This window comes from Oryctolagus cuniculus, chromosome 14, assembly GCF_051225735.1.
Source record: "Oryctolagus cuniculus isolate XC-2025 breed Fujian yellow rabbit chromosome 14, ASM5122573v1, whole genome shotgun sequence".
NCBI classification, from domain to species: domain Eukaryota; kingdom Metazoa; phylum Chordata; class Mammalia; order Lagomorpha; family Leporidae; genus Oryctolagus; species Oryctolagus cuniculus.
This window is the reverse complement of record NC_142880.1, coordinates 46789001-46816513: the sequence shown is the minus strand read 5'-3', so window position 1 is coordinate 46816513 and position 27513 is coordinate 46789001. Positions and strand designations below refer to the sequence as shown.

General features: G+C 38.5%; 1 long non-coding RNA gene across 1 annotated transcript in view; it reads right to left on the bottom strand.

Moving 5' to 3' along the window:
- Positions 1–11663, bottom strand: part of LOC103349591 (uncharacterized) — a 166271-nt gene extending 154608 nt beyond the window's left edge. The window contains exon 1 of the long non-coding RNA XR_007922492.3: positions 11233–11663. This is a non-coding gene — a long non-coding RNA (uncharacterized LOC103349591). The remainder of the gene's footprint in view (positions 1–11232) is intronic.
- Between the last annotated feature and the right edge of the window lie 15850 nt (positions 11664–27513).

Here is a 27513-nt window from a genome sequence, read left to right as displayed (position 1 = left end):
TCAACTATTGCCTACTGATCTCAGACATTGTTCTCTTCTCTGTGGAGGAGGAGACACCTCTATTTGACCATCTTAGAAGATCAGGCCTAGATTATTAATAGCCTTTAACTGGCCTCCAAATCCTACATCAGACTAACCTGTTACCTGATATACATATCCAATCGTGTCATTCCTGTACTTAAAATCTCAGCAGATCTTCATTGCCTTTAAGTTCTCCAGAAACTTTTCTTACCTTTCCAGGGCCAGTCATCATTACAACACATGTACACTGTACTCCTAAAATCCTCTGACAGTATTCTGCTTCCACATGTTTGTTCTTTTCTATTCATACACTTTACTCTCAAGATTCAGCTTCTGGGGCTGGTAAAGTCTTCACCTGCAATGTTGACATACTATGTGGGCTCCAGTTCATGTCCCAGCTGATCCACTTCTGATTCAGCTCCCGGATAAGCTCCCTGATGGGAAAAGAAAATGACCAAGTTCCTGGTCCCTGCCACCCATCCTGGAGACCTGGTTGAAGCTCCTGGCCTAGCCCTGGCCAGTGCAGCCATCTGGGGCATGAATCAGTGGATGGAGAATCTCTCTATCTCTCCCTCTCTCTGTAACTCTGACTTTCAAATAAATAAATAAATCTTTAAAAAAAAGATTTGGCTTCATAAGTATCAACTCCATAGTATCTGGAAAATTAACTAGGATTTTTCTACACAGGAGACAACTCTATGAGTTGTTATATGGGAACCCTGAAGTCACATTACCAAGTAGAAGACAAGAATCATTTCAATAAAAATCAAGATGAGTGAATCCTTATAGAAGTTCACAATAAAATAATTTTACTTGTTAGCAAAAAGGAAGAGAAGGACATAAACAGGAGAAGTTGAATTTGTGGTCAGGACAGGTTAAAGAGAAATAAGTTTTAGGATAGGGAACATTAAAAGGTCAAACTTGAAACAATAAATTAAGAGACAGTAACAGTGAGTTAGTTTTATTCAGAAATTGAATCCTTTCAAAGAAAAGACAAATGTAATGCAGAACACAAGCAGGGATGGCTGGAACATTGCAATAACTCTCCCAGTGGTCAATTTCACTGAGTTCTTTGGCACAGTTGCTTGTATCAAGTACAGAGGCATGTGACTCAAGCTAGAGCCCATTTTTTTTCCTTTAGAATTTATGAAATAGTACAACAACCACCAGAGGCAAAAGACAATGAAAGCTGAGTTCATAATGGCAGTGCCCTCGTAAGTGGCTGCTTATGACCTCCCCAAGAATAGTCCTGGGCACTTTCTTTCTGGAGTTTCATTTGTATTGACAAGAATCCATCATGTAATTTCTCTGAACATATGAAAAGTCACCAAATTATGTAGGAACAAAACAAGTTGCAGGTCAATAAGTTCAATATTACCTCTTTTGTACAAAAATAAAAATGCTCAAAATTCATGCTTGAAACAACAACAAGGGATTGGCATTTTGGCATAGTAAGCTAAGCCTCCATTTATGACACTAGCATCCCATATAGGCACTGGTTGGAGACCCGGCTGTTCCAGTTACGATCCATCTCCCTGCTCCCTGCTAATGTGCCTGGGAAAGTGTCAGAAGAAGGCCCAAATGCTTGGGACCCTGTACCTACACAGAAAGCCTGGAAGGAGCTCCTGGCTCCTGGCTTTGGCTTGTCCCAGCCACAGCCATTGTGGTCATTCGGGGAGTGAACCAGTTGGTGGAAGATCTGTTTCCTCTCCTCTCTCTGTAACTCTGCCTTTCAAATAAACAAAATACAAGTCTTTTTTAAAAAGCGTATCTGACTCCAGGAATATGTTGGCTTCTCATGGTGGAAGATGCCTTCTGGCATTCATGACTAAAAGGTAGCTGCTCTTCTGCTTGGTGTTGCTCTTCTTTTTTTAAGATTTATTTATTTATTTGAAAGTCAGGGTTACAAAGAGAGATGAGAGGGAGAGAGAGAGAGAGAGAGAGCTTCCATGTGCTGGTTCAACGGCCGGAGCTGTGCCGATCCGAAGCTAGGAGCCAGGAGCTTCTTCCAGATCTCCCATCTGGGTACAGGGGCCGAAGGACTTGGGCCATCTTCTACTGCTTTCCCAGGCCATAGCAGAGAGCTAGATTAGAAGTGGAGTAGCCGGGTCTCAAACCAGTGTCCATATGGGATGCCAGCGCTTCAGGCCAGGGCGTTAACCTGCTGTGCCACAGCACTGGCCCTGAGTGGCTCTTCTATACAGTATGCAACTTGACTGTAAATGTTACAGAAACACTTGAAAACCATGGACAGACACCAGTGAAGGGTGACATTCAAGTGAGGATGGGTGTGTTTTCAGTGAACATTTATCAGTTTGATTTCCAGCAGGTAGGAAATCAAAATGCATTGTTGGAATAAACAGGCTGATCCTCATGAGACTAGCAGTCATAGAACCATAGCTAAAGGAAATCAGCCAGGGAATGATCATTGTTCAATTTGACCGATGTAACACAGGTAGAAAGGAAAATCAGAATAGAGATAACTCAGTTATAAGTAGGAGGATACATTCAGTGAGAGAAAAGAGAAGAACAAGTGGCAGGGACAACTGTCAGCAGATCCTGACAAGGTACTGAGAATCAGGCTGAGTGGGAATGGGTACTGGAAGAACACCTCCATGTGAAAACACTCCTAGAGGACTGTAAGTACAAAGTTCATTAGATTTTGTGACTGAACCTGACCTACTCAGACTACCAATTCCCTTGTTGCTCTCGCCCATGAAGCTGAGTTCATGGAGCAGAGGAACTTTGTGTTCATATCCAACTGCTCAGCACTTGGTAGAGTACTAGCATGAGGGACACCATGCAGGTTTGCTGAAAATACATTTAATGAATTAGTGAATGAACATCATATTTTAATCTAGATAGCTGTGGAAGAAAATGGCAGAAGCAAATACATCAAAATTAAGGTGTTTCTAAAAATGCAAATAGAATGCCTTCAGATAACATTCTTTCTCAGATTGCAGATAATTGCCATATTCTTTTCAGTAACTTTCAGACATTAAACTGATGCTGGAAATAAGAGTGAAAAAGGAAATTCATCTTGCTGTAGCAAACAGAAATGTGCATTTTCTTTTGCCGAATCCTTGTGCTTCAGGAGAATATTGTCTTTATACTCTTCCTGCATATTTATGATTATCTAGTGCAGTGTTAATCGTTAATCAGAGTAGAGATCAATCACAACGAACTTATCAAAGAAACAGGGTCCTTTTGCCTTCATATCAAATGAAATATTTGTACTACTTAATTGAACACTGGGAAATGCACTTTTGTAAAAACTGCCTGTTCATGGTGTGGCCATATCTTAAAATGTTCTCATGTCTACAAAGAACATGTAATTTAAAAATATCAAGTTCGCCTTTGAAACCTCAGAATAAAAATTAAAATCAGTGGTAAATCAGAAACTAGTATAAATCTAATTGCACAAATGGTTTTCCAGGATCAAAACATGAGCCTAATCTCTCACAGAGGTCCCAAAGTCCTACTATGCATAACAGTGAGTTTCATGTCCTTCTTCAATAGCAAACAACAACAAATAATTACAAGACCATTTGGGGTTCAATTTTAATAAGTTTCTCTATTGTTAGTGAAAGATAATAAAAAGAAATGTCAAAGGGATTACCACATATGACCAAGCCTTTCTTTCTTAAGAAAAAAAAAAAACATAAAGCAATAAAAGAAACCTCCTTAAAGCTTAGTTTCAATGTTTCAAGATCTCATCTTTTTTACTCTTTGATATTTTGATGTTCAGAAAGGATAAATCTCATCGATATTGTTGCAGAACTTTACAGCCAACATAGCCAGAAAATTGACTGCAAAGTGAGCTAGAAATTGCATACACTCTAGATACCAATTCTACTACTACCTTTGGCCTCAGTCAACTCAACAGCAAAAGGGAATAAATGATGCCTATCTCATTGAGCTGATGTGAGATGTAAATGGGATATCATACAGTATTCCTGGCATCAGGTAAGAGTAAAATTTACCTGTTTTGGAGGCCTACTCATTTTTTTTTTTCAATGCATGAAGATTTGGAATAGAAAGTGACAGCATACAAAGGAGAGGGAAGACAAAAGCTGTGCATTACAAAACAGGAGAAAACTCAAGCACTGGAGGTCAATGCCAACTGAGGATGAAAACCTGCCTTGACTTCTGATGGTATCACTATTGCGTGGGGTCAGCCATCTCTCACATCTTCCTTGGAACTTGGCCATTCAGAAAATGATCACAGCCCTTATATTTATACTTTGATGGGTCTGATAAAGCCTTTGCTAAATCATCACCCTTGCTTGTTCCACTGTCTCCACAGAGAAATCCCTAATGAGGATATTAACTGGAATAATTTATGAAAATAGCTTTTCATTCATTTCCTTTTGCACTGAATTCAGAGAATGTGTGTTTTACATATATTGTCTCAGACAAAATCCATTTGATAAATATTTTCAATGACTGAAAATATTTGAGGCTGAAAATATTTTCTATTTGTCATTACTATTCACATCCCCATATTTAGCTGCCGTTTGTGTGCCTTTAAGATTTGGATCTAAGTTTTTTCAAACACATAGAAAAGGTATGGTCTAAATAAACACATATGGTAAGAGTATCTATTAATCTCCTCATCGTGACCAGAAATTGGGGGAAAAAAGAAAGAAAATGAATGAAAAGAGAGAAAGGAATTTCCTTATGTTCTTGCCCAGAGGAACACTAATGGGTTATGAACCCTTTCAGAGGCGTAGAGCAGAGAGAAAAGTGGTTGCCTTGGTAACCAAGCAGACCAGTCAGCTGTGTACACTTTCCCAAGAGCATCTAATTTATTCAGCAAATGCAGGCTAGAACAGGTGGCTAACCTAGATGATGCCGAGAAGCTCTAGCTCTCAAACATCAATTCTCTCCACATTTTGTTTCATTCTGGTCCCTTTTAAATGGCGAGCGAACAAGGTGCATTTCTTTGTGGCTCATAACACTAGCAGATAGGAGAGCTGTCTGTATTTGTCTCATTTTAATTTTCTGGCAAAGAAATGAGGCAATGTGATTTCAAGAAATGATTGATACAGGCAACTTAATTAACAGTAACTTTGACAGTGTAGATAGATAATGGGAACCTCTCTAATAAAATTCCACTGTTTGTCTTTTATTTATTTCATTTATCTGAAAGGGGGGGGGGGTGAGAGAGAGAGAGAGAGAGAGGTAAAAAAAAAAAATCCTCTGTTTCACTCCCCAAATACTCATAACAGTTCTTGGCTGAGGACTGAAACTAGGAGCTGTGAACCCTATCCAGGCCTTCCATGTGGATGGCATGACTCTAACTACTTGAGTCAAGACTGCTTCCTGCCAGGCTCTGTATTGGAAGGAAGCTGGAGTCAGGACAGAACCCAGAGTTGAACCCAGGTACTCTGAATATGGAATGCAGACGACTTAACCACAAAGCTAAGCCCCCACTTCCCGTACTGTTCTTATAAATTAAATATTATTATGAACATTAAAAACAAGAACGTTAATTTCCATATTTCACAATTTGCTCCAGATGAAAAGGAAATTATAAAAATTCTTATTCCTTTAGCAATATGAAAGCACATAGGTATTTACAGGTAATTCTGGACTGGACTGCCAAAGTGTAAAAGAACAATACCAGGGTAGTTAGAGCTCTACTTATGATGGTATTAAATAATACCTTCCATTGAATTTAAAATTAAACAGTAAAATGGCAGTGAAATATATGCTTTCTCATACTATACAAGAGCTTGCAGGTTCAAAGTCTCATTTTCCTTTTCGACTTCCTATCCAGTCACACGCCCAAATACATCCTGAAGTTTAGTCCATGGAAGTCTTGCTGTTCACATCTCCGAACTTCACGTGTGCTACTGTCTCTGTCTTAGAACACCTTTCTGGGGCTGGACTATCCTGCTCCATGCTTACCCATTCTTCAGTGCTGAGATGAGGCTTTTTCTTTTCCCAAAGCTTTCCTTACCTCTCAGGAAGAATTAGGAGCATCTTGCTGTATTTCTTCTGCAACAGATTCCATTTTCTGTTTTCACGTCTCTTTCTCCTTCAAGTGAGGGCTCCCAGACCTTAAATATAAGCATTGTGTTCTATCCCTTTTTTTCCTTAGATTAGTACTCGGTACATAATACAGATTAAATTTTTTTTGTTTGAAAAAAATGAATGGATAGGTGAAATTGTGTTTCATTGACACAAAATCTGCACAATTTTAATATGCAATAAGCATTCTCAAAAATTAAAAATGACATTGATTGCGATAAAGTATGATGAAGTAGGAGTAATCACTCTACACTTTTTTTTAAGTGAGTAGGCTCTTACTCAGATAAAGTCTTACATGAAGCTTCTCCTTTAAGCCTGGATCTCAGTTCTTTCCAGGGTGCTGACCCTGTATATTCCCACACTCAAAGCCTTTCCACCAAAAAACACAAGCTTCCCCAAGCAGAACTTGAAAACTACTGGGTGTGAAGCTTTCCACATTCAATTTTGCCTTGCTGCTCCCACCAGTTAGTAATCACATTAGCCAGGGTTTGTTGAAAACCACATTTAAAATAAGAGCAACATTAGGAAGTTCAGGCCTTAGCATTTCTCTATTGATCTGATGTTGAATCTTGCAGTTGTTTTCAAAGGTGACCCTTGAGGAGGGAGGATGTTTCCTTGGTAACAGGGATGAGTGCTTCCAGCATGTAGAGAAAATGCATCTCTATTTGTTTTGTACTCAGCTACCACAAGGAGATGTGCCGTTGTTTTAGGGGAAAAAAAAAAAAAAGAATCCCTCATTTGTAAGTACCAATAGACTCTCCAACTCAAGGACTGAATGTTATTCTGGGAAACAAGAAATAATTGTAATTATCTGGCAATAGCTTCCCCATTCCATGAGAAAGACAGAACCTCTATATTGCAGCGTTTTCACTTTTCCATCTCCAATTACAACACAAGTATGTGCACAGACACATGCACGCACACTCATGCCACTCATTCTTTTTTGTTTTTTCATTTCTGTGTGAATTTCTGCATTTGCTATCCTCTCTGGGTGGCCATCTTTCACTTATTTCCTACTTCCAGTAACGACTTCTTTTCACATCTCAGTTTCTAATGTCAACCATATTACAGCTCAGAATTAAACATCAAAATTATCATGGCCAAAGAAGTCTAGGTTGGAGCTCTAGAACTTGGTCAGGAGGCATAGCCCCCTATTTTTGCAAGATGAGTTGAAAAAATATAGCAGACCTTGAAGTTATTGTTGTTCATGTTATATTCTGCCTTTAATTCACATTTGCATATATTATTTTAAACAATATAGGAGCATTTCATTTGTTGTGCTTAATGACTCCTAAGAGTAGTCTAAAAATATTTTTCTTTCTAACAACAAAACTTCTTCGGTAATTGCATACAATGGCACAGTCATATGACAAGAAGGCTGAGCAATCTAGTGTGTCAGACAGATATCCATGATAAAGGAAATGTTTTGTCTGGATTTTACATTCATAAAATTATTGAAGCTGTAGAGGTTTTGTTAGGAGAAAGTCCTCCAAAGAGATGCCTACAGATATTATATTTATGCTCATTTAACCAGGAAAATAGACAAATGAATTACATTTTTAGAACAAAGAATATGCAGTATATCAAAAGATTAACTCACAGCCTAATGTTTCAATGTTAAACATACACGATCCTAAGCATGAAGAGAAAACGTTCAATGGATTTTTCACACCCAAAATAATGTTAAAATATCGTTTATATCATTTATCATGTAGTGTTATGAATATATGGATTAAAAATACATTTTGGGGACTGGTGCTGTGGCATAGCAGGTAAAGCCATCACCTGCAATGCTGGTAAACCAAATGGGCACTGTTTGTGTCCCAGCTGCTCTACTTCTGATCCAGCTCCCTGCTACTGGCCTGGGAAAGCAAAAGAAGATGGACCAAGTACCTAGGCCCCTGTCTTCTACATGGGGGACCTGGATGAAGCTCCCAGCCTCTGGCTTCAGACCAGCTGAGGTCCAGCTGTTGCAGCCATTTGGAGAGAGAACCAATAGAAGGAAGATCTCTCTCTCTCTGTCTCTCTATCTTTCTCTCTCTCTCTTTCTCTCCCCCCTCCCTCTCTCTCTCTTTCTCCCTGTAATTCTGCCTTTCAAATAAATAAATAAATCTTCTTAAAAATACAATTTGTTCTCATAAACTTGGAAATTCATGTCTACAATGGACCTGAGAAACAATGTAATCCCTTATTTTATATGTGAAAAAATGAACACCAAGAAATGGTAAGAAACATACTCCTAAAGGCAGTCACAAAGCTTGGTCTAATATCAGAAATTCCTTGGATTTTATTTGCTTACCATATAAATTGCTCACCATATGTTTCTTCAAGAAAATAATTGGATTTTACCTTCACTGTTAAAATTTTCATTTAACATAATGATCAACTTTCAACACTTTCCTACAAATTGACATTGCAAGTATACATGTGGCAATAGTTAGGAATGCCAGCAGCTGAAAATAACAGAAAAAAACATTTAGACATTTAGAGTGACCCAATAGACATCAGGTAATTGTGACTCCACACATGTATCAAACATCACAATGCGCCCATAAATATGTATACTATGGATCAATTAAAATTTGTTTAACAGAAATAATCTTTAGAAAGGCACCAAATATTGGTTCAGTGGTTTTGTCACAGCAAGACTGACATTTTTTAAATTCTCTTGGGTATTTCTTGTGTTTGCCTTCTCATGGTCATGAGATAGGAACAATGGCATTCCAGTCTGCCTTTGAGAAATAAGGAAGAAGGTACCACGCCAGCTTCCACGTAAGGAAATATCTTAGAGCATGCCCTTATAACATAGAGCTCTTAGCAAGTCATGCCTCATTGTCCATAACTAAAGCAGAGGGCCGCTCTCATTGAACAGAAGTCTGAGAACAGGAACACTTATGTTTTTCAACTGTAGCATTTGTAGCAAAGGCAGTAATGAGAAAATGTTCCAGAAATTTCTGAGGATGATCTAAAAGGATCAGATTCTTAATTGAAGTCAGAGGATAGATAGATGACAAGTAGATAGATAAAATAGAAATCAACAAAACTGTGAAAGGAATCAAGACTTAAAATATGAAAAATGTATGACACTGCAATCTTAAAATATAGGGAAATTAAGTATTCAAAGTGAAAAAAAAAGAGATGATATGAAGCCACATATAAATGTAAATGTTTCCTAAATTGTTTCTGTGGTCTTATGAGCCTGCTGTGTGGACAGTGTCACTAGTCCACCAAACCAAACTAACAGACAGCAAGTTGACATTTTCAATAAGCATTAAGAACCTGTACGTTTGACCAATGAGCAAGTCATGGGGAAGCACCAGGTAAACTACTGCTAAGAAACCAATCACTCTTGAATGTCCAGGATTAAAATCAATACATTGTATGAATAATGTAAGTAATTTGTGCACTCTCTCCTTAAATCAGAAATTGGAAAGACTATATTATTACAAGTTACAAAGATACTCCAAAAACTTCAAGGAAAATAGAATTTTAAAGTTAAATTCATTTTGGTGCAAAAAACTGTAATCATGAATACTATTTGTCATGTAGCTTAAAATCATTTCTGATCACTTTGAAAGTGCTTAAAAACATTTGTATAGCTCTTTTTCTCCTTTAAGCCAGTATCATATTACATGAAAAACAAGCAGGCTATGATTTGCCATCATAGCAAATCAGCAACTTCAACTTCCAGAGTACTTCTGCTGCACTTATTTTTGAAGAACATGCTAGAATGAAAGCTCCATGAAGGCAGATTCTTATTCATTGTTACATTCTTACTGTTTAAAACACCTGCTACAAAATAGTAACTCAACAAAGAGTTGTCATCTGAGTAAGCAAAAATTAATCTACTTTGTACCAATTTTATCTTTGGCAAATGTTATTCCAATTTTTCAATAAATTCTGCAAAACTTTACTCTCTCAACATTGGTTGTACAGCAGCAATGGAGTTAACATCAGATCCTGCTTCAGAAAATTGTTCATTGATCTAAAGGATTAGATTCCAAATGTGGAAAATGAGAACACTGCTTATCTTTCTGTCTCCATTTACAGATCCAAAGCCTGATACACAGTGCATTTTTTTTGTAAAATGAGTTGCCAGCCAGATTTTTAAATGACTTATAAAAATGATGGTAATTGATATTTTAGCTCAAAGCATTAAAACAAAATTTCATTGACATGCTTCCAATAAATTTGAGATTCCTAAATTTCATTTTTAAGACTATTATTCAAGTTCAAATGCATCAAACTTTTCTTCCAGAATGTTAATGAAAGTCTCAGAGAAAAATGCATGAGACTCAAATGTGAGTTAAGCACACACTCACACATCTATGGAAATGTACATGTGAAGAGATGTCAAAAGGAGGAAAAATAGAATTAAAGATGTTTGTTCTGTTGCAAAATTTTTTGCAATGAATGCAAAAGTTTTTACAATACATATTTTCCACAAACTTTTTGAAATTCCCTCCTAAATCATAAAGTACTTATTTTTCAGATCATTCTGGGCTTATAAAATTAACTGTTCCCCAAAAGAATAAAAAGATTATCTTAGGCAAACCAAATAACCTTGTAAGGAAAGAATTATATAAAATTGTGTTTTATTATTAATTTTTATCTCTGCAACCCAAGTACAATTTGTAACAAATGAAAATGAAGATAATGAGTCTTTATGGCTAGAAGATTAAAACATTGCTTTATTGATATTAAGTATAATTTTATTGCTATCCAAATAATCCTGAAAGTTGAGCTCACAATCAACTCCATAATACATATAATTTTACAACAGAGCATCAAATCAGGTAAATAAATACATAAATTTTCAACAAGTCAGATGCTATATTTGTTGAAACATTTTTAAAACAGACATCATTCTTTCAGTTTGTAGTATTTTTACTATGGTACATGCAGGCTTAGCTAAGGTGAACAGGAACCTTGCTAATATCCTGTATGAATGAACACACTGCTCTCACTAATTTCACTGAAGCCGTGAGAAGTGCAGGATCCTTCCCCAGTTAGTCAAAGCACAAAGACTAGTTCAAGCGGTTTATTCCATGAGACGAACAGAAAGCAAAGACAATAAATTTTAAAAAGAACATCTAAAGCCACACGTAGACACAAATGAAAGGCAGGGGTAAGTTGGTTGGAAAGCAGAAGGCTGAAGCGTTAATTGAACATTACCTTTTACTCCTAGTGAGGAAAATACATCATGGTCATTTCAGTCTCTTCTCACAGAGCTGATTTCAAACCCCCAACTGAGAAGGCAGCTGTGCAGAGCAAGCGACTGGGGAGCTCAGCAGGAGTCCTGTATCCTAATGCTACTCCAGAAATCCATGCCTCCTTTCTGCTGCTCTGTTGTCATGGACAATGCCAGAAATGTGAAATGCTGTCCTCTTTTCCACAACGGTGGTAGCAATATCACAGTGATGGTTTATCTGAAGACTTCAGAAGCCTGGATCATCCTGTTTTTATTGTTATTTATTTTCAACATAGCCTCCACAGAGCAGGCACTGGCTAGTTATCAAGACACTTAAAATTCTGAAACTGTTCCATTAATCATAATGCTAAGGGAATAGATGCTGGTAAAACAGACAAGAAAGTTGGAGCATCTGGTAAAGGAGTGGTGACTGCTTATCCCCCCGCCCTCCACCCTCTCCCACACACACACACCCCCACCAAAAAAGGGAAAAAATAAAAAAAGGAAATAAAGGAAAATGCTTTACCTTTACACTGCAATTTTTTCCCAGATTGCAACATCAAAAACCTTATCTTTAATAAATATATATACATGCATTTTATGCCTCCGATAAAAGTAGCAAAACAAAATTAACAGCAGCCTTAAAACAGGGCTACATTTTTTAAAAGCCCTTGAAAATGGAATTAATTTATATCTGTTCCCATACAGTGCCATTAAAAATGTTTTATGAGGTAGTCTGGAAATGACTTGAGAAATAATTACAGGGAAAGTCCTGAGCCACATAAAGGCTGGAGTTGCTGGCTGCAGGGCATGACTGATGCTACAGGACTGTCACAAATGAATAAAACATGCCAAATCAGAGGCAGGAAGGCCAGTGGACTGAGCATTCACAGGCAGAGCAAAGGCAATTGTTTACATTTCTGAAAGTACCATACACACAAAAGGGATATACATCAAGCATACAATTGCACTTATTTTTATAAATTATACAGTGCTTCAGTATGTACATTTAAGGACAAATTCAAAATGCTATTTACTATGTTTTAATACATATAATAGTTATTAAACATTTAAGAGAAACATGAACAATTTAAATGATTTTATTATCATTTATTATTTAGCTTCTTTTTGTTTCAAAACTACAATGAAAGTAGCTTGGACAAAATACTCAAAATAGAGGAACGTGCTCTAAGTTATTGTAGAAGTGTCTTTTATTTCTATTTATTAATTTTATAAGTTAATTTGGGTAAAAATGCAGAACTAAAATATTAGCATTCAGAAGTGCTTATTTATTTATGAATTAGGTGAAAACATTATTGACACATTCTTTCAGGAAGTTCCAATGGAAATATATTTTGAGAAATCAAAAATTAATACATGATTATTATTGAGTACCAAATAACTGTAAATTTAGCAGCTTAAAACACAATACACAGGGGTGGGCATCATGGCTCATTTGGTTAATCCTTCGCCTGCAGCGCCGCATCCCATATGGGTGCTGGTTCTAGTCCCAGCTGCTCCTCTTCCAGTCCAGCTCTCTGCTGTGGCCTGGGAAAGCAGTAGAAGATGGCCCAAGTGCTTGGGCCCTTCACCTGCTTGGGAGACCAGGAAGAAGCTCCTGGATCCTGGCTTCAGATCAGTGCAGTTCCGGCCGTGGCAGCCATTTGGGGGGTGAAAGGTGAAAGGAAGACCTCTCTCTCTCTGTCTCTCCCTCTCACTGCCGATAACTCTACCTGTCAAATAAATTTTTAAAAAACACTATATATATATATATGTATATATATATCTTACTTTGAAAATGTAAATACAGTAACTTTCTAGAGAATCTTGCATCATTTTGCAATATATTTCTAGCAATCTCTTTTTTTGCTACTAATTCATTCCTTCACAATATGTCATGATGATTTTTGCCAACAGATGACATTCTTGCCCTGAACAAATTATTTAAGGTTTTCTCTAGTAGAACAACATTTCTAAATTCATAAAATATTCATTTTTGTATATACTATTATGATTTTTTATTTTTTTAATTTTATTTAAGGTATACCAGTTTCATTTATTTCATATATACAGATTTAGGAACATAGTAATACTTCCTGATGCCTCCCTCCCACCCATGCTCCTGTTATTCTTCCCCCTCCCTCTCCTCTTCCCATTACTATTCTTCACTAAGATCTATGTCAATTAACTTCATACACGTATGATTAATTCTACACTAAGTAAAGAGTTCAACAAATAGGGTGAAGAAAAAAATACTGATCCTCAACAGTAAAGACAAGGGCTGTAAACAATCATCAAATCTCAAAAAGTCAATTTCACTCCCAAACATTACATTTTAGGTACTCTATTAGTTACCATGGATCAGGGAAAATATATGGAACTTGTCTTTTGGGGACTGGCTTATTTCACTAAGTGTAATAGTTTCCACTTGAATCCTTTTTTTTTTTTTTTTTTTTTACTGCTGAGTAGTATTCCATAGTGTATATATACCACATAACCTTTATCCAGTTATCAGTTGATGGACACCTGGGTTTATTCCATATCTTAGCTGTTGTGAATTGAGCTGCAATGCACATGGGAGTACATATAACTGTTTCATATGCTGATTTCATTTCTTTTTGGTAAACCATATGCCCCAGCAATACCACTCCTGGGAATTTGCCTTTTTACCAATGACAACACAGCATTGCTTTGATCCTCTCACTTCCTTGAAAATTATTTCCAAGACAAACATATCCTAAATTTAATATTTTTCTGACAGCACCTAGTTCAGAGTCGGGCCCCTATCCTTTACACTCTGATGAAATCACCCCTACCTAAATCCAACCTTTCAAAATCCTTGGTCCAAATCCTTCTAGCAATTCCTCTGGTGTGGTTCAATCAGATGTACTATTCATGTCTTTGGTATATTTCTTTTTTTTTTTTTTTTTACAGGCAGAGTGGACAGTGAGAGAGAGAGAGACAGAGAGAAAGGTCTTCCTTTGCCGTTGGTTCACCCGCCAATGGCCGCTGCGGCCGGCACGCTGCTGCCTGCGCACCGCACTGATCTGAAGCCAGGAGCCAGGTGCTTCCTCCTGGTCTCCCATGGGATGCAGGGCCCAAGCACTTGGGCCATCCTCCACTGCACTCCCTGTGGTATATTTCAAGAGGTTGAAATACAACAATCTCTTTATTTTTTTATTTATACAAAGGGAACAGATTTCATGTATTTTATATGTAGTTTTAAGAGCATGATGATACTTCCCACCATACCTACCTTTCCTTCCTTGCTCCAATCTCATATTGACTGTTATGCAGTCATTCTAATGTGATACCATACAAAATTGCAAACTACATGAAAAACACATAAGAAAAGCACACTGAATACTGTGGTTTAAAATACTGAGTTTGTTGGTATTTTCTCTTCCAATAGTTTCTCTACTATTTTTTCTCTACTTTATTTTTTTAATTAATTTATTTATTTAAAAGGCAGAGTTAGAGAGGCAGAGAGAGAGAGAGAGAGGTCCTCCATCCGATGGTTCACTCCCCAGTGGCCTCAATGCCCAGGGAGACTTGTACTGATCCGAAGCCAGGAGCCAGGAGCTTCCTCTGGGTCTCCTACGCGGGTGCAGGGGCCCAAGGATTTGGACTGTCTTCTACTGCTTTCCGAGGCCATAGCAGAGAGCTGGATAGGAAGTGGAAAAGCCAGGACCCAAACCAGCACCCATATGGGATGCCTGCACTGCAGGCAGAGGCTCTACCCACTGCACCACAGCGCCTGCCCCTCTACTTTCTTTCTCAAAGTTCAGTAAATTATCTTTTTAATAAAAAGTTATATATAATAGTGAATTTAAAATATCTCCTCTCTTTATTAAATAGGAGTGCTAATGTCTGTGATGCACTCGACTCATTTCCCTTCTATTTATTCAGCAAAGAATAGATGTATGCATAGCCAATAATTAATACATGCTTCTAATTAATACGATGCTCCTATGTTGATAAAAATAATGATTATTAATTCATCCACATAATTAGTTGATTTATTGACACATATTTCGAGGTGATTTAGATACATTTGCAATTATTTGATGCACATCACAATGTTAGTAATTAATTCCTGTACATGTTCATTCTGTTGTTCTTTTGTGTTCTTCCATTTGTTTGGTCAAGTATATGTTGAGCTTCTTTAATTTTTCAGACATTTTCCAGGTCACTAGGCAGAGTTGAATATAGTGAATGCCTACTAGAAAGAGTTCACTGTGCAGCCGGCGCCATGGCTCACTAGGCTAATCCTCCACCTGCGGTGCTGGCACACCGGGTTCTAGTCCGGGTTGGGGCGCCGGATTCTGTCCCGGTTGCCCCTCTTCCAGGCCAGCTCTCTGCTATGGCCCAGGAGTGCAGTGGAGGATGGCCCAAGTCCTTGGGCCCTGCACCTGTATGGGAGATCAGGAAAAACACCTGGCTCCTGGCTTCGGATCAGCACGATGCGCCAGCCGCAGCATGCTGGCCGCAGCGGCCATTGGAGGGTGAACCAATGGCAAAGGAGTTCACTGTGCAATGGAGAGGTGCATACAGTGGATACATTATCAAATAGGGGAGTACATGCTCAGTGCTCACACACAGAAGACGCTTGAGGGCCACAGGTAAGGGAATACACATTCTCTCGGTTGTCATTCTATGGTGCAGAGTGAGAGTACTCAGGGATGACCTCATGGAGGGGGTGAGGCTCACCATGAGTCTTTGATCACAAGCATGCAATTGTCAGGCAAACGAGAAAGGAAAAAGTTTCCAGGCTGCATAGGAGTAGGTAATTAAGAGCTAAAAAGAGATAGACAGTTAACACTATAAGAGATTGGAGGAGTTAGGATGAATGTGGGTGTAAGGAGTGAGGGATCTGACCGAAATCATAAAAAACGGAGAAGGTATAGAGGGAGAGAAAGAATCAATCTGGAATAACTGCAGAAGCATCTGTCCTAGTCAGCAATCTAATGGGCGATGGAGATTGCAACAGGAAGGTTTTTTTTTTGTTTGTTTGTTTGTTTTTACATATTTGACAGGTAGAGTTAGACAGTGAGAGAGAGAGAGAAACAGAGAGAAAGGTCTTCCTTCTGTTGGTTTACTCCCCAGATGGCGCTATAGCCAGAGCTACGCCGATCCGAAGCCAGGAGCCAGGTGCTTCCTCCTGGTCTCCCATGCAGATGCAGGAGCCCAAACACTTGGGTCATCCTCCACTGCCTTCCTGGGCCACAGCAGAGAGCTGGACTGGAAGAGGAGCAACAGGGACTAGAACCCGGTGCCCATATGGGATTCCGGCGCCACAGGCAGAGGATTAGCCAAGTGAGCCATAGCACTGGCCCGCAACAGGAAGTCTTTTGTCCATACAGAGCCATCAGGTAAGTGAAAACTACAATCTAAATTTTGAAATAATCACTCCAAGTAGTGCTATGAATTGCAAATGAAGGCGTATTTCACATGTAACAACAAACATTTGTTTCTGCGGTAGTAAACAGTCACTCTTCAGCCAAAGAAGGGTTGTACACACACAAACACACAGCTGAAAAACTAAAATGAGAATCTAGTCTAATCCAGCTGTCTCATAAATACACCACCTGTCTATTGTGATGGCTCCCGCTGAACTATAGATTATTTTTCTTACATTTTTATGTTCTCTGAACTCAGAGTAGGGCCAGAAATGATAGATGTAGAAGTTAGTGCCTCTGAAAGTAACTAGCTGAAGAAGAAAAATATGAAAGAGAATCAGTCAGACTTTGATGGAGAGAAATGATGCCAAGTTCCAAAGGTGTAAAAATACAAAATTCAGGGAAAGACACGTTTCAAACTTTAAATTGGGACTGGAAATGTTGCCAGTGTGGTTACATATGGCAGGCAAACAGAGCACAAGCCAAAAGAGGCGAAACGGATAGAAGAAGGTGTGAAACTTGATCTGAGCATATGGGGAGCATTAGCAGAGGGAACAAAAATGGGCCACATTGTGTAGAAAAGGAAGCCCAGTGGAGGGAGCACTTTAGAACAGCAGACAAATGGGGAACTAGACAAATGCCAGTTGGACATACTATGTTAGATTCCATTGGATTTTCATTTCCCCCTGAAAGCCTTAGTAACAATCTTTTAACTCTTTAGCTGAAACCAGCCCTTGCTTCCTTTCCATTCCACTAGCAAATATGGAGAAAGAAGTCTGTTCCTTTTATAGCTTAAATTTAGACACACCTAGGAAGGATCAGAAGTCAAGGCCAAACGTGTGTTTTTGTCCTACTTCAGTTTAAAGTCACATTTTTTCCCCATGAAAGATGGGCAAATCCGTGGTAATTGAGGAGAAAAATCAAATGAAATGCAATAAAATGATTCAAGTGTCTTTAAAGAGGTGTCAGGAATTTTCTTTGAAATATAACACACACTGGTTTTATTCTGAAAAGGTAGAAGAAATTGTATTTCTTACATTTAGTTCCAAAACTTTATTTACAGAAATCACTCTATAACATATATTCTATCAGAACAAAGGAATTTTTACAGAATTTCAATCCTACTCTCCTTACTTAAAAGAAAAAGATTATTCGGTGACTTGATTTTTAATAAAAATTTTTAGTAAAATATAAAATGTATGTAATGATTATTTAATACTTTGTAACAAATTACTTTTATAAGCTTGTCAAGTAATTTCAGCTGCTTGAAACAACCCACATTCAATAGTTCACCATTCCTGAGGATCAGGCCTCCTGGCATAGCATAGCAGGGTCCTCTGCCTCAAAATCTTGCCTGAGGCTCCAACAGGTGTCAGCAGTGGCTGCAATCATGTCAGGACATGACTGGAAGATGTGCTTCCAAGTTCATTCACAAAGCTCTGGTCTTGTCTGGCCGTGGACTGGTAACATCAGCTCTTGGTCATTAACCCTCTCTGTAAAACTATTCACAATGCATCAGCCACCTTCCTCCAGGGCGGGAGGTAAGAGAGGAAGAGACAGACACAGACACAGAAGATAGTGTTTTTGTAACCCAGTCTCCAAAATGGCATCCATCCTTTTGCCATATTCTAATTTTTAAGCCAGTTGTTAGTTATAACACACATTTAAGGGAAGAGAAATTTACAAAGATGTCACTACCAGGAGGTCGGATCATCAGAGACCATTTTAGAGGGTGCCATCCAAGATGACAAAAATGGTTCTTCCCCAATCAGATATCACATAAATTTCATTTGGAGTAAAGTATCGTAATACATAAATTTTGGTGAGAGAGATATTTATTACCTCCCAAACTCTTCTTATTAATTTACCATAATCTATTAGTTACTTGACAAGCTTATAACTTATCAATCTGGCTAAATGTGGCATTGTGTCTATAACCCTGTTTGATTAATCATAGTAGATTGGCTAGCATTAACTGTAGAATGACCACTTTGAATTAAAGTATATGTTACAGAATGGTGAACATATAAGAAGAGAGTTAAACATTTATTTCCCAGGGAAAATCCATTTAAAATTTTCCTCAAAGTCAAAAAAATATAAATTACTAAATAACATTAAAACATCAAAGGTTCTCAACATTGGCCATTTTTACCCCCTCTGCTTACTGATTCCCCCAAAATGCAAATCTTCTAGAGTCATACCCAGACTTGCACAGGCCATGTTAGCCAAACTAGCCAGCTCATTGTCTCCAATATTCTCTGATTCTCATTTTAAGGATCCAACACATGCTCACTTTAAAAGCCCATCCACTTATCAATCTTCAAAACTCTGTTTTAAAGCATGTTCTCTTTACCTACACTTTCCAGACTAACACTCAGCTGCAAGGGAGCATGCCAAGGAAATAGAGAGTCAGAGTTCAATGAATCAGAAATAGTTCTGTGGCTACCCCTTAACAATCACAAGTGAAGAGCCTTTGCATTATGCATTGGTTTTGCATTCTTAGGACTGACTCATTCTCAAATGATTTTATGCACCTAGCTGGAACAGCCTGTACTGCACCCTGTAATCAAGCTCAGCCCTGGTTCCTCCACCCTTTCTTCTCCCAATGCAGGTGTCCGCAGACCCCCACCCCACTGGATGTTCCTCCGTACCTAGCAGGCTTCTGTCTCATTAGGGATACTTCAACATATGGAGCTGTACCTTGACAAGTCCATCTTTCTCATCAACTATCTATATTTCTAACTATATCTATATACATATTTTTAAGATTCATTTTATTTATTTGAAAGAGTTACAGAGAGAAGTAGAGCTGGAGAGAGAGAGAGAGAGAGAGAGAGAGAGAGAGAGAGAGGTCTTCCATACGCTGGTTCACTCCACAGGTGACCACAACAGCCAGAGCTGAGCTGATCTGAAGCCAGGAACCTGGCACTTCTTCCTGGTCTCCCATGTGGGTGCAGGGGCCCAAGCTGTTGGGTCATCTTCTGCTGCTTTCCCAGGCCATAGCACAGAGCTGGATCAGAAGTGGAACATCTGGGACTCAAACTGGTGCCCATATGGATGCTGGCACTGCAGGCCGGGGCTTTAACAACTGTGCCACAGAGTCAGCCTTGTATATATATTATTTTTAACTAAAATCCGTGTGTTATTAGATTTCCCAATGTTTGCTGATGTTTTTTTCATTCCAGGAAAGAATCCCACATTACATTTAGTCACCATGTCTCCGAAGGTTCTTCTTAGTTGTGACTGTTTTCTTTTGTTTGTTTTGATTTGGACAGTGCTGAGTTTTACTGGTTGGGCATTTGGTAGTGTCACTCGGTTTGAGTTTGGCTGAGGTTTTTTCCATGACTACATTCAGACATAACTTTGAGGAGGAAAAGCACAGACAGGAAGTGAGATTCTCAGCACAACATTAAGGGTGATTGCTAACAGCACATCACTAATGCTGTAAACCTTATTCATCTGGCTGAGGTGGTGGCTGACAGCATTTCCCACTATGAAGTTTCATTTTTGCTCTCCTTGAACTCTTTGGAAATAAGTCATTAACTGTATTCCCCATCTTCACAGATACAGGAGCCCAGAGTTGTACTCCATCTCCTTGAGAAGGGAATATCTTCACCAATGATTTGGAATTCTCTATATGGTATATTTGTGTGTCCTCCCCCTAGTTATTTACTTTTGCAGTTGTTTATTTGTATCAGTATTAACTCATAGATATTTAGCTATAATTTATTTATTCTCATTAAATAATGCAATATCATATACTTTGACAGTTGGAAATTCTTTTGTTATCACTCGTGTTTTAGCATTTCTTTAAATTCAGGCACTATGAGATGCTCCAGGCTCATCATGTATTTACCAGAATGAGCCTAGAATCAGCCGTTTTTGGACAGACCTTGGTTCCTTTTATCAGAGAGTGATATTTAAGACTACAGTCTGTGCTGAGATGTCATGGTTGGGCTCATCAGTGGATAGAACGAGGAAATATTTATGCATACACATCATGTATAATTAGCTCTCCATATATGCATCACTATCTATATTAAGCTAAGCCAGATTTTATATATCCAAATTAATGCAAGACTATGTGGTCCATTATAGCTTTCTCTCCTTGATTATGTATGTTAGAAAAAAGGCTTTAGACAACTTAAATTTAATATGCTTTTTTTTATTTTTTATTTTTGACAGGCAGAGTTAGACAGTGAGAGAGAGAGACAGAGACAGAAAAAAAGGTTTTCCTTTTTCCGTTGGTTCACCCCCCAAGTGGCCGCTACCGCCAACGCATTGCGGCCTGCGCGCTGCGCTGATCCGAAGCCAGGAGCCAGGTGCTTTCTCCTGGTCTCCCATGCGGGTGCAGGGCCCAAGCACCTGGGCCATCCTCCACTGCACTCCTGGGCTGCAGCAGAGAGTTGGCCTGGAAGAGGAGCAACCAGGACAGAATCCAGTAATGCAGTGCCCCGACTGGGACTAGAACCTGGGGTGCTGGCGCCGCAGGCAGAGGATTAGCCTAGTGAGCCGCAGCGTGAGCTAACATGCTTCATTTTAACAACAGCAAAAGGTTCACAAATGGGGGAGCTGCATGTAAACTAAAAGGGAATCAGAGAGCATCACTTCACGACATGGACAGTGAGTACCGAACATGGAAGTACAGAAATATTTTGATTGGTCATAGCTGGACATTGGCTCATTTAGACATGATCTAATTAGGTGATTGGCTGAAGTGTGGTTACTTGTAATTGGTTAGCTATTACAAAAGAAATGTACTTCTAAATTGGGCGGTGCCTTATTGTGCAGAATCTCAGACTATAGTGACAGCCTTGGCAATAATCTCTTGCTTGTTTCATTTAAAATGTGAATCCCCACTCCAACAATGAAAAAATATGGCTCTGTTATATATTTATTTTGTGCAGATATGTACTAAGATTTCAGAATCAATAAGTTATATAGCTATAAGAAATAACAAATCGGCCAGCACCGCAGCTCAATAGGCTAATCCTCTGTCTGTGGCACTGGCACACCAGGTTCTAGTCCCAGTCAGGGCACTGAATTCTGCCCCGGTTGCTCCTCTTCCAGGCCAGCTCTCTGCTGTGGCCCGGGAGTGCAGTGGAGGATGGCCCAAGTGCTTGGGCCCTGCACCCGCATGGGAGACCAGGAGGAAGCACCTCGCTCCTGGCTTTGGATCAGCGTGATGCACCAGCCGAAGCGCGTGGGCCTCAGTGGCCACTGGGGGGTGAGCCAACGGAAAAGGAAGATCTTTCTGTCTGTCTCTCGCACTGTCCACTCTGCCTGACAAAAAAAAAAGAAAGAAAGAAAAGAAAAGAAACAACTTTATCAACTAGCGTATAATGTTTGTAGACAGTTTGATTTGTCATAAATCTGACAATTTTTAGTCATTCCCTAAGTTGCTTAAGTCAGCACCTCTTGATCACTATTGTCTTCAGTGAGGTTATTTCATACACGTGTAATATAGTTGAATTCATTTGTCACCCTGATTTCTGACCAGGGTTCACATGGCCACCTGGTTGTCTTTTTGTTCCTACAGCATGCTCTCTCTTTATGCTCTAAAGTTCTATGGGATTCGACAAATTTTGCTGCATATTCACAAATAGAGTCCATACATAATAGCTTTATGACTTCAAAATATCCCCATACTTAATGTAATCAACTCACCCTACTCTGAAAATCCCTAGCAACTATTTATTTGGTTTGTTCTGTAGTTTTTGCTTTGTTCCCAATGTCATATAAATGGAATCATTCAGTATGCAGCCTTCTGAGACTGACCTCTTTAATTTAGTGTTACGCATTTAAAATCCATTCACATGACTTGATAGTGGATTTCCTTGTATATACTATGCAATTGAATGAATGTATCACAATTTATTGCCCCATTCACCTTTTGAAGGGCATCCTGATTCCTCCAAATTTTTGGTAATTATGATAGAACTGCCTATGAGCATCCATTTGCAGGCTTTTGTATGGACATATATTTTCAAATAAATGGGGTGAATGCCAAGAAACACAAATATTAGGTTATATAGTAAGTATACATTTGACTTCAGATCAACTTTTGAATCAATGATGGATACTACATTATACAAATGTTTGTAGAATAGTGTGTGTTATGTATTTTTGTCCTCTTACCACCAAAAAGTCTTTCTATTAAACAGGTGAGCATTGGGGAAGAATGAAGTCAATAATAATTACAGGGCTGCATTTTCTAGATAGAATTCTACTGGAAATGGAAGTAGTGGAGTGGAATTTAAAGCCAAATATAAAAGTGAACAAAAACAAAGAAATATAGTTAAGTTGTAGGCATAAAAGGAGTATTTAAAAGAAGAAGGCAGGGATGGAGGGAATGTGTTTCATATCTAAGTCTGAGTACCAAATGCAGATAAAAGAAGCAATAGAGTCTGAGATGGAAAGAGCTGTGAGAGAAGAGATACAAAAAGGGTGTATCTGGGGAAATGAAATACAAAGCAACAATAAGAAATCATGAGTGTGTGAGCTGGAGGCACATCCACACAAGGAAACAAACTGTGCACTCTTCCGAAAGACAAGGGTTCAGGTGGGACATACCTCCCTCAGAGGAAGCCTCTTGGAAATCTCAGTTTCTTTGCTAGACGACATACTTCCATGACTTTATTTAAAATCTGCTCCTTCACCATTTTTATGTTGAAGAATTTTGTGAGAAAGCTTAAGAATCCCACTGTTCCCTGATTCTTCTTACATTCCACTCACACTCTCTTCTACATGTAGGGACATACTATTAAAGCTACAAGTGTAATGTAGAATGAAACAAGTCCAAAAGAATTTTGTTATAATATAATATTTATTGCAAACAAAGAAATGTTTAAAATGTAATTTAGTGTGGCTACTGAGATGATCCTTCCAAAAATGCATGAATGAATGGTGATGAATATATGGTTACTAAAATAATCAAATGATTGGATAAGGAGTTAAGAGAAGGAAGAGCGTCATCAAGAAATGTTCTATTATTGCAACACACACTGTGGAGGAATCTCTTCCTGGCACCTCCTGAATGCATTGTAGAAACACTTGCTTAAGGAGCAGGCACTGTGGTACAGTGGGTTAAAGCAATGGCCTGAAGCACTGGCATCCCATATGGGCACCGGTTCTAGTCCCAGTTGCCCCTCTTCTGATCCAGCTCTCTGCTATGGCCTGAGAAGGCAGTAGAAGATGGCCCAAGTCCTTGGGCCCCTGCACCTACATGGGAGACCCCGAGGAGGCTCCTAGCTCCTGGCTTCAGATCGGCATGGCTCCAGCTGTTGCAGTCATCTGGGGAGTGAACCAGTGGATGGAAGACCTCTCTCTCTGTCTCTACCTCTCTCTGTAACTCTGTCTTTTAAATAAATAAAATAAATCTTTAAAAAAAAAAAAAGAAACATTTGCTTAAGCAGTTTGATAGTCAGGAGGTCAAATCAGAAAACACATAGACAATGAATGATTAAGTATATCTTTGTTTCTAAAACTCATATTTCTCTTATAAATTTGTTATATTGAGGCCGGCGCTGCGGCTCACTAGGCTAATCCTCCGCCTTGCGGTGCCAGCACACCGGGTTCTAGTCCTGGTCGGTTGGGACGCTGGATTCTGTCCCGGTTGTCCCTCTTCCAGGCCAGCTCTCTGCTATGGCCCAGGGAGTGCAGTGGAGGATGGCCCAAGTGCTTGGGCCCTGCACCCCATGGGAGACCAGGATAAGCACCTGGCTCCTGCCTTTGGATCAGCGCGGTGCGCCAGCCGCGGCGGCCATTGGAGGGTGAACCAATGGCAAAAAGAAGACCTTTCTCTCTGTCTCTCTCTCTCACTGTCCACTCTGCCTGTAAAAAAAAAAAAAAAATTCTTATATTGTCAAGAACTTTATTTTGTTTCTATTTTGAGTTACCCTCTGCAACACTATCAAAATTCTGAATTTTCACCAATTCTTATTCAGAGACCTGAAATACAAGGAACCAAAACAACTACAGTATATGTACATAATTGAGATAGTTATACTTCTGGCTTTAAGAAAGACTATGAGTATTCTTATTAATTTATGGATTCTAATTAAACAGCAATACATTTTAAAGATAGGTTAATGGGTTATTTTCAAACTATTTCTTCATCTCATCTTTACTATTCTAGGATTATCTATACATACAAATGCTGGAGGAAGGAAATAGAACTTAAATATTTTTGTAATGCTTGTCTTGGTATTATCATATTTAGATAAACATACCACTATTTCCTGATTTCTAATATATTAATTTCATATCCTTGAGGTTTCCAAAGCTACCATTGTTACAAAATACTTTTTACCCATGTCTAAAATAAACACAATTCATAAATAACTGAGTGATTTGATGAAGCCAAAAGGTAGTTCTTCAATTTACTGAATACTAAAAAGTTGGGGGATATTAAACCCACAGCATTCATTGCAGTAACAGTGTAGGATTCTCCTATCATTAGACTGAGGCATTGGATCATGAAGACAGCTCCACAGATGAGCAAGGACCCTCAGCAAAACTCATCAATATTTTCATAATACATCACACTCCTCTCATGTTCATTTGAGACACATTAGAAAGCTTATTAGGTCCTCTGTCTGAATTAACTGTCTCAATCTTTGACTTACTAATATTTCAAACTGCATTAAGGTAATGATTAGATACTTCCCTGATTGTCTCTTTATGCTGATAAAGCACTTGGCACTCTTTTATAAGCATAATAATACTCATTTTTCTTCTCCAGGTTGGTGTGATATGGTTTTTATTTTAAACAGGTGAGTACAAACTACTGTATGATGTTGTACAACTTCCAAGAGAAATTGATGGAAGTAGGGATGGAAAAAGGATATTAAGGAAAGAAAGTTTTAAACTGAGAGAATATTGATCAACCTTAATAATACCATTTTAAATTCTATTAAATATGACAAATTTTACTTTTTTATATTTGAAAAACTGGGGTTTAGAGTTTCCTTTATTTCTGCTATTTTTCTCTTCAGATGATTTTCCAGTAAATGATATTTCTGTTTCCTGCATCCACTCACAGAATCTTCTTTTTGATGTTTGTGTTCTCTATGACACAAACTGTCATTTTTCTATGCATTTCCATGGTGCCGACCAGAATGCCAAGTGTTCTATTCATAAGTACACACACACATATATATTTATAAATAACTGACACATAAGTATAACTAACACATAAATATATATATATTTATATGTGTGTGTACATTTATGATTACACATACATAATTAGTCATAGACACATTCACATCGCCTCCAAAATTATTTCAAAATTGTTGCCAAGTGGTCCCTTAGTCATGTAGTAATTTCTGTGATTGCTCAAGAACCCCTTTTATATCTTTGTACTAATCTTATGTGTTAGAGGCTAATATTAGTTTGCAATCACAAATGTAGTTATTAATGACTAGTTTTTGACAGATATGGATTCATACCAAATGGAATGTGACTGATTATTTTAAAATGAGTTTTTTTAAATTTCAGCTTTTATTACTACACAAGATGTAACCCACCACAGTCTTGTGAGTATGGGGGGCATCACCCCTTATTGCCCTAGAAGAGATTGGGAAGATCACATGAAGGAGCTATCCAGGAAGGGCAAAATGTGAGGGCAGCCAGCAAGGGCTGTAAGTGACCACCCAGGAACTTAACCCTGCAAGAGTTGGGTGTGGATTCACTCCAGGGTCACATTCAAAATATTTGACAACTGCTACTCTGCGGACAGTGACAGACTGGGACAGGATTCTGCAGCTTTGGTGCTCAAAATTATCTCTTAATTTCTGAGCGGTAGAAATGTGAGAATCAAGGAAGAGGAGGAAATGGGAAGGGGTACCTACTGTATTAGGAAACCCAGGGTAACACATTCACCAAACTTTGAGAAGTAGTTTTGTATTCTAACAACCTATAGGGTTCCACAGCTAACAGGTCAAGCTTGACTGATATTTGATTTACATAGGCAAGAAACCCAGATTCTGAATTTAAGAGGTTAGTGACAGAAAAAGCAGTTTTTCTTCTCCCATTGTCCCTTAACAGTTATTCAACAAAAGGCTTATATGCAACAGAAACTCATCCAGTTTGAACCCAAGCTTCCATTTGCACAAGGCTAGACTTACCTGTTAAGACACACTGGAGATGCCCAAATTCCATATCCAAATGCCTGGGTTTAGAGTCTCAGCTCTGCTCCCCGTTTTAGCTTCCTGTTTAATATGCAACCTGGGATGCAGCTGGTGATGGCCCAAGTACTTTGATTTCCAGACTCCTGGCTTCAATCTGGCCCATCCCTTGCTGTTGCTGGCATTAGGGTTCTGGACTAGGAAATGGGAAATATCTCTCTCTTTCTTTCTCTCTCTCTCTCTCTCTCTCTCTCTCTTTCTCTCTCCTCTCTCTCTCTCTCTGCCTTTCAAATGAATAAAATAATTTTTATTAAACTATTATATTTTTTCAAAAGTAACAATGATTATCTTATTATATTTTAATACAAATGTTTCATAACAATTATATGTCCCAAGCAAAATAAAAAAGTAAATTTGTTATTGTTTTACATTTTTAAAAATCTCTCTAATATCTGGCTTAATAGAGGACAACTGGACTCATATTTGACTATATATTCAATCTAATCTGATAGATTGCTTTTGAAAGTACCCATTTATACTTTTTAAAGTATATCAAGAATATACAGGTATTCTTAATACAGTATGTCAAGAATATATAGAAGGTTTGTATTTTAAAATTCAGTCTCATACCAATGTGCATTTGGAAAAGAGTGGAATACTCAACACCTGTTTAAGAGAACTGATAGGCCGGCGCCGCGGCTCGCTAGGCTAATCCTCCACCTTGCGGCGCCGGCAC